This window comes from Haliotis asinina, chromosome 3 (genome assembly GCF_037392515.1).
Source record: "Haliotis asinina isolate JCU_RB_2024 chromosome 3, JCU_Hal_asi_v2, whole genome shotgun sequence".
Taxonomy (NCBI): Eukaryota; Metazoa; Mollusca; class Gastropoda; order Lepetellida; family Haliotidae; genus Haliotis; species Haliotis asinina.
In genome coordinates this window covers 74152414-74160877 of record NC_090282.1, presented here as the reverse complement: position 1 = coordinate 74160877, position 8464 = coordinate 74152414, and the positions used below count along the sequence as shown (strand labels likewise).

At 40.9% G+C, this 8464-nt stretch overlaps 1 pseudogene; it reads left to right on the top strand.

The window, feature by feature from the left end:
• Positions 1-7589: 7589 nt before the first annotated feature.
• Positions 7590-8464, top strand: LOC137279031 (tryptophanase 1-like; annotated as a pseudogene).

The window sequence follows — 8464 nt, the reverse complement described above, 5'->3', positions numbered from 1 at the left end:
GTAGAAGAAACCCTCAGCAGAAACTTTAACTCGATAATGTAAACATAGCAGGTCGGAATGACCTTGGATCCTCCGGATCGCAAAGACAATCAGCGCATCAAAACATTAAAAAACTGAACTGTAATATTTCATATTGATCATAAATCACTCGGGACTTGTAACTGATAACTGTAACTGTGAGTGCATCTGTATCTGTAACCTGTATACTTGAGTTAAATCATTTGGGAATGAATCCGGATAGGTTGTTGGATTTTCGGAACCGTCATACAAAAATCTGGACCTTAGCAAATGTTATAATTTAACCCCGAAAAATCACTTTTTCACTTCTAGATACTCAAAGTGCAGACCAAGTGTTAAAAAGAATCCTGTTAATTAGAAGTTATACAATAAAAATGTCTTATAGTGGGAAAAGAATAAAAATAAGCTGTGACGTGACCCTAGAACCTTACCTTGCTTGTCACACTTTGAGAGATCTGTTGAGAGAGTTGTGAGAGAGTACTTGTGCTGGAATTTACTGTTATACTGGAAACGGTAGCTTGGAAGTAGACTGCACAAAGACATGTCACTTTGATAAAATGAGGCTGGTCTTGGCTGGAGTCACTTTGATGTCTGAGAGCTTTTATTATCTCTATTTATGAAGCCAAGAACACTCATAAAGTTTTGTTTCAATAATGTTTCATAATTAGTTATCTAAAACATTCATACTTTGGTGGATTTGTATTAGCTTCAATCAGTGAGTAAGTGAGTGAGTTTAGTTTTAGGCCGCACTCAGAAATATTCCGGCTATATGGCGGCGGTCTATAAATATCGAGTATGATGAACAGTGTGAACATCGATTTTCACAACAGGAAACCGGTGACATGTGTCAAGCAAGTCAGCGAGCCTGACCACCGGATCCCTTTAGTCGCCTCTTACGACAAGCATAGTCACCTTTTATGGCAAACATGGGTTGCCGAAGGCCTATTCTACCCCGGACCTTCACGGTTCCTTCAATCAGTATATAGGTTATAGTCTGATTGTGAAATTAGTCATTTCGTGAAAGGAATAAGCTAAGAGGGTCAGTCATTTGGACTTACTTTGTGTGATATGCCACAGTCATTTCATGAAATTTCACTTTAAAACTTACAAAAGTGGATCACAATTTCAACATCATTTATTGGCACTAGCAGTGAAAACTATAGTGGCTCCGACTGTTGCACTTCAGTGCAAGCGATTGAAGCGATTACACCTGTTTGTTTAAGACTTACTGTGTCCAGAGCAGATACTTGTCACAAACCCATGTCCACCATATATATACTGAGTCAAAAAGAAACTTCATAAAACGTAATTTTCAAATATAATGAATACTTTTTCTTTGATGATACATCTATGTATCCGATATGGGATCCCTATCTTTCAACTCTAGAAAAACGTTAGCAAAACCCACTCAAACCCATCCATTCGTCGTGCAAATGACGTTAGTGCCAAATCAGGTTTTGCACGTGCAGTCGATCACGTGATCTTCACATCGACGTTTTCTTCATTTGCACGTGTTTGCACTGGCCTCAAGAATTGAAAAGAAAACACTTTCAGACCACAGTTCTAACCGTACTTTAAATGCCGCGATCGTCAAATGTGCAACGTGAACGAGCCGTTGACATGTTGAGCAAGAGCAATGGGATGCAGTCGTCGTACTGTGTGTGACTTGCGAGATCGTCTACAACAAACTGGCACACTTATGATCGCCCAAGGTCGGGTCGTCCACGTCACGAACAGAAGACCGTCAAAACGTCCTACGTCACCTACGTGACAGATTTCTGCAGGCTACACGAACCAGGGCTGAGATGTTTAGAGGTCGACTGTTTTTACAGACCATTCAAAATCGGTTGCGGGCTGCCATTCTCGACGTCCATATCGTGGGCCAATCTCGACGCCGTTTCATCAACGCCAATCTGCTGTGGAATCAACGTCACCTCCGATTGACCCCAAAAGACTGGAATCGAATCGTCTTTAGCGACGAATCCAGGTTTACCCTCAGATTCGCGGACGGAGTCTGGAGACGATGTCGTGAACGGTATGCCCAGTGGTGTGTACAGGACGTCGACAGATTTGGGGGCAGACGTTGCATGGTGTGGGGTGCTTTCTGTGGGAACAACCGTTCCCGACTTCTGGTCATCCGTGGAAACCTCACAGCTGCTGCTTACCGGGACCAGGTGCATACCCCTGTACGCGATCCTTTCATGGCAGCTCATGGCCCAGGTCTGCAGTTCCAGCATGATAATGCTCGGTCGCATACCGCGATGTTGATACGAAATTTCCTTCAAAACGCTGGGATCAACGTCATGGACTGGCCATCGATGTCCTCTGACCATAATCAAATACAGCACATTTCGGATGCACTTGGGAAAAGGCTTCGTGGTCTTAGGAACCAACCTCAGAATTTGCCTTGCAAGAGTAATGGTGCAGAATCCCCAAGTACGTGTTCACAAGCACCAGACAGTCGATGAGGAAATGGTGTTTGGCAGTGGTGAATGCGCAGGGTGGCCATACACAATACTGAACTGAGAAATTTCGAAGTTTTATTCTTGTGACTTGACCATCTGTATACCCATGTTTTGGAACGGCGGTGTAATCTTATGGAGCTGATTGTGGCACTGTCAGTGTAACGAGTACATCCCACAGATCTCAGCAATTAAATAATAACAATACCATCTTACCATCTCTTGTTCTTTTATAGAGACCTGAAGAATGAATGAATGCACGGGGACACGTGTGTTGCTGGACGCATCAGTCCAGTGTCATGTTCCAAAAACCGATAGCAGCTCTACAAATGTTGCACTCTATGTATAGATTGCACGCATACAGCGTGGTCTAATTATGACTGTTCGGGTAGGGTTGGGAGGGTTTTGACAGGATGTGTGTGTGTTGGGGTGGGCAGGGGTGGGTTGGGGGTGCTGATATGAAACTTCGGCTGACTCCTCCACCGCAAGGTGTTGCGTGTCTTCGGCTGGGGCTAGGTTGAATCGGTTATAACGCTAGGCATTTAAGGTTTGCTTGTACGTGATTGTTTATAAATGGACTTGACTGGGGTGAAAAAGTATGGAATGCCGCGTAAAATAATGCGAAAATGAAGGCAAATAATTGTCGTTCTACTTATTTGTAAACCTGTGCAACACAAGAGCCACATCATGGCCAATGATCACTACCTTGCCTCACACATAAATGTCTTTTGACTGAGCGTTCTGCTATTATTTTCAACGTACCCTTCCCTCTTACAAGCGAGTGACATCTCCATACGGACCCCGATGGGAACACCAAAATGTTTTGGTACCTTGAGGTAGTAAATCTCTAGCTCGAATAATATTGAATCACGTATGATGTACGGAAATTACCGATGTTTTGCGAATACAAATCAGTGGAAGGGAGGTCCCTAGTATGGTGATCTATCCTCAGTTGTTGGCGATCTAGAACCCATTTTCACATTGTATTGTCCAAAATGCTTTTCTCCTGTTCAGGATATATGCTAGCTAGTTTTAACTCAAAATGTGATAATCTAGTGGTTTACAGTCCTTCTTCGGCAGGGTTTTATATATTATATGTACGTATTATGAATTTAGAACTAGTTTTATTCACAATATGGCTGAAATATTGCCGATGTGACTTTAAATCTTAACTCACTCAGTCACTCAGTGGAAGGGAGACAACTCTAAATCTCGTTTTCTTCTTGCCTCTTCTGATGACTATAAAACGTTTCGTACACGTACGCGTGCTTTAAACAATTCAAAATTAGTTTTAGTGCAGTCCCGGAACCTGTCAATGGGAAACTATTTCATGACTGAAGACGTGTCGACCATGGTTTCTTCAATGTCTACCTATCAAAGTCAAGAACAGATAAAGTGGGACACTATCTCTCTTGTGTAGTTTTGTTTTCTTCTGATTATATAGTCACAATTGTACAATCGAATCTCTGCTTTTGGCAGAGATTTGTTATGTATGTGGAAGGGGTTTTGTAGCTTCTATTTGTAGTAGGTGTCCAGTGAAATATCACCTGCAATGTTTTCAAAACGTGAATATATACGTGCTTTAATAATTGCACACATATGATGTGACATCTAGTATACAAATCAAAGATATGTTGGAACATTTGTTGTCTTAGTTTTTGTTAAACAAAGCGTTTCGGAGTTAATCCTTAGTTCATGCGAAGACGTGTTTGTGAAATAAAGAAGTTGATATCCAAAATATTTATTTACTTTTGTTCGTCACTTCTAAATATCCTTCAAAGTATATATTTGCTTAGATAACAAACTTGCATATTCACTACTTATTCCATTTAGAGATCATCCTCTGGGGCATTTTTGTTCGAACACTTTACGTTGCGTCCGTGAACTATATCTAGCTAATCATCATACAAATGTGAACGACTATTTCATTGTCTTTATGCTTCAAACAATTCAAAATCAGTGAGTGAGTTACTATTTAACGTCACACACGTAATATTTCAGCCCTATCGTGGCGAGAACCATTAATATCATACATAATAGTGAATGGTAAAGAATCTGTCAACGAAGGGTAGCAAAACAACTAGATTACCACAGACAGATATTTAAAACTAGTAATTAAATCTAAAACAGTTTAACTATAGAGGACCTTGTCCCGTTTATACCCAGCCCAGACAGCAAATGGGACTTGCCCAGTCAAACCTACCACGACCTTCCCTGAGAATTAAGACTCCCCAATACCACAAGCTTCTGCATTACTCACAGCGTCATAAGGGCAGTGCTCCCATTAGAGAACCCGGGCAACTACTGATCTGCGCCAAGAGATCAGGAGGTACCAAACCAAGGGCACCGACAACAGTGGGGATCGTGACAACAGTGTACTTGGGATGCAAGCGAGACATTTACTAAGGCGAGGTCCACATATTTATCATGCTTTATTCCTGAATCTTGCCAATTACGTTGTTGTCAAAAGGAGCAGAATGATATTCAATGACATAAATATATTCATGGCTTTATCAAAATGGGTAAGATCAGGATTGGTTTCAATTATAAATAGATGGAATGATTTTCAGATATATAACTGAGTTTGTGGGTTCATGGAAAACGTCCCGTATAAGACTGTTTCTAATGAAAATCCACTGGCATAATAACATTCGTTTACTCTTATCGCATCAAATCTGGGATGTACACAGACATATTGGATGTTCAGTTGGAGGGCCACACAAATAAACCTCTGGATATATAAAGCAAGCAATCGTGATGCGTTACGTAACAAATAGTTACTGACTTGAGAGACGAAGGGGAGGGACAGGTTCGTTTAGATAGTGGGGTAATCTGTTATGATACATTTTGAAAAATGTCACTAGCTTTGCTATTCTCCTTCTTTAACACAGAGAAACAGAGGATGTTTCAGAGTAGATTTTGTCGTGACTGGTGAGGTGAATATCTCCGAAACATTATCGTACGTAATGCGTCTAAGTGCATGTTCCCAAGACCCATGAAGATCCGGATTAGAATTGATCTAACCCCTGCTTGTCGGAAGAGGCGACTAACTGGGTGAGGTGCTCAGGCTGCTCATTTCTTTGACATATATCATCGTATCCCAGTTGTGGAGATCGATGTTTATGGATTATCTGGACCAAACACGATTAATCACAGACTTCCGCCATAGAGATGCAACAATGCTGAGTGTGGCATAAAAATATACATGCTCACTCACTCATAGGCAATCTTGCCGGCTTGCACTATTGGGTCTATCCTGTAAAACTGACCATTAACAAATTTAGGGTCATTATCGCTCACCATGTGCCAAGACATCATGTCAAGAGACTGCATCAACAAGAAGTGGTATGTATCTTCTCCTAGTCAGGATCTGAAATCTAACTGACCGAGTCAAGGTCTTTCACCAGACGTTTGACACACCTTTGTTGACCAAGAATTCCTATTTCCTCCAAGGAGAAAGAGTGACTCAAAGTGAGAGAAATAGACAATGTAGATGCATTATTCAGCTGCAGAATCTCTCACTGATACTCATCCTGGGCACTTAAGATTGTAATGGTCTTGCTGTCGTTAGCGTGATAACAGTCAGAGTTGTGGGTCCATGGATTTAACCTTGCAGGCATACAGGTTTCAGCGTATCTCCTTGTTTAATTGTATGTGAAGCTCAGTTTTTCCATTACTGACGCCAGCTTTGAAACCAGTCTGAGTCAGTAATCACGCTGGAAAATTCAGTCAAAACCCATCGTGATTTGGTGCAGTCATTACACGACCTAAATATGCATAACAAGGAAGTTGTTTTGCGCCCACGTGTTAAACGCTGTCTTAAAGCATGAATGATAAGAGAGTATTGAAGCAACTGGTGTGCAGACCAGGCGCATATGTTGGCATCGGATAGCTTCCTGCTGTGAAGACAGACATACGGTCTCATCAGATTGTGAATACTAAATCAAGAAAATAGTTTATTTTATTACTCCGCAAAAAAGGTAATGAATACTTCCTTTTGTTTTGTGACATGTATTTAGTATCTGACAGTTGTTTTGCTATACTTGTAGGGATGACAATACATATACCGGTATGTATTGTCCCTCTCGCAATTATGCATCCCGAGTGGATGTATAACAGCAAAAACTCCCTGCATGTTTCTCATTATTCACATGTCCTTCAAATATGATTTATATGATGAGTTAACTATGATCAACGATATATCCAAGAACAACACATGAACATTCGATCCAGCCTAAATCTTAACTATGATTATTTAAAAATAGAATCTGACAAACCAGACCAGCCTGTGCGCTCTGCCTCATGGACCGTTTGGATTGCATTAGAACATCTCAGATTTATCCTAATCTGGAGCTATGAAAATATAGATTTCCATATATACAAACCATTGTACCATGAGCAGTTGGTGACATTATCCACACTGTAGTAATACTCCAGTATTATTACACAGGGGACACCAGAAATAGATTTCCCATACTGTATTGTATTGTGGGAATTCGAACCTGGACCATCGGACTGACGAGTGAATACACTACACATTTACCCCACCATCCCCTGATACCAGAAATGTGTATCAGAGTTATTTACGGTTACATAATTCTCACGCATGATTCTGACACAACTTACCCGTCAGTGAAGTCAAGGTGTTAGATTTTTTATATTAGCTACTCTTCCATACAAAAGTTACATGAAGTGGATGGGTCATATATTCATGTACCCAATAGACAAATGTTAGACAGAGCTGCGAAAGAATAGTAACAAGTGTGTAAATACAAAGCCACCAGTCCTACCTAAATCTGTTTCAGGAAGAAAATGTAAAGATTCACCATTTGTATTTGTTTTCATTTGTTTTGCAAAGTACTCTCTGTTAGGCAGGTAATAGGTAAGTCCAACACCATTGGCGTATAATCTCACACATTCATCCAAACCATCAACTGCAAGTTTGATTATACCGACTCATACTTTCAGACTTACAAAATTGTTATTAGCCAAAGGCGTTTTTACACTTGTTATTATTTTGAGAACAATATAAAGGATAAGTACAAATGCTATGTATGGCGCTCTGGAAATTATTATGCAATTAAAGCATTTTTTTCTTTTTAACAACAGATGTCTTTCATGGAACCATTCCGCATTAAGATGGTAGAGCCTCTCACATCACTCACTATGGAAGAGCGGATCAAAATATTGGAAGACTCCGGTTGGAATCCACTCCAAGTTGAAGGTCGTCATGTCACCTTGATTTAGCCACTGATTCTGGTACTGGCGCCTTGAGTCAAAATCAGTGGGCAGCAATGATGCAGGCAGACGAGGCTTATTTTTCCTTACACAGCTTCAAGAAGTTAGAGCAGTGCGTGAAATCGTTAACAGGATTTCAGTTCATAATTCTAGCTCACGAAGGAAGGGCGGTGGAGCATCTGTTATTTCCCATTCTGTCAAAACCTGGAATGACAGTATTCAGCAACGGTCTATTCCTTACAACACGTGGAAATGCTGGCCTTGCTGGTTTACATGTTGTTTAGGTACCATGTCAGGGAAGTCCAGATAACTCCTTCAACGGCAACATTGACTGTGAGAGGCTCTAGGTGGAACTGGAGAAAGTGGGTCCGGAAGGTGCAATGGTTGTTTTGGCCGTCGCCAGTACAAGTCCAGCAGGACAACCAGTCTCAATGGCAAATATTCAAGACCTGTCCAAGGTTTGTCGCAAATTTGATGTCCCATTGATCATGGATGGGTGTCGCTATGCAGAAAATGCTTATTTCATCAAAACACGTAACAGAGAATTCAAGAACATGACCTGTATCGCTCTGAAGATGTTCTCCTATTTCGATCATGTCTATGTTTCAGCCAAGAAGGATGGACTGTGTAACACAGGAGGGTTTGAAAAACGCGAGACTATCTCTGGCATGCGTGTGGTCGATTTTACTTCTTCTGATTTTACTGCAGTCCTGGAACCTCTCAATGGGAAATTATTTGATGATTGA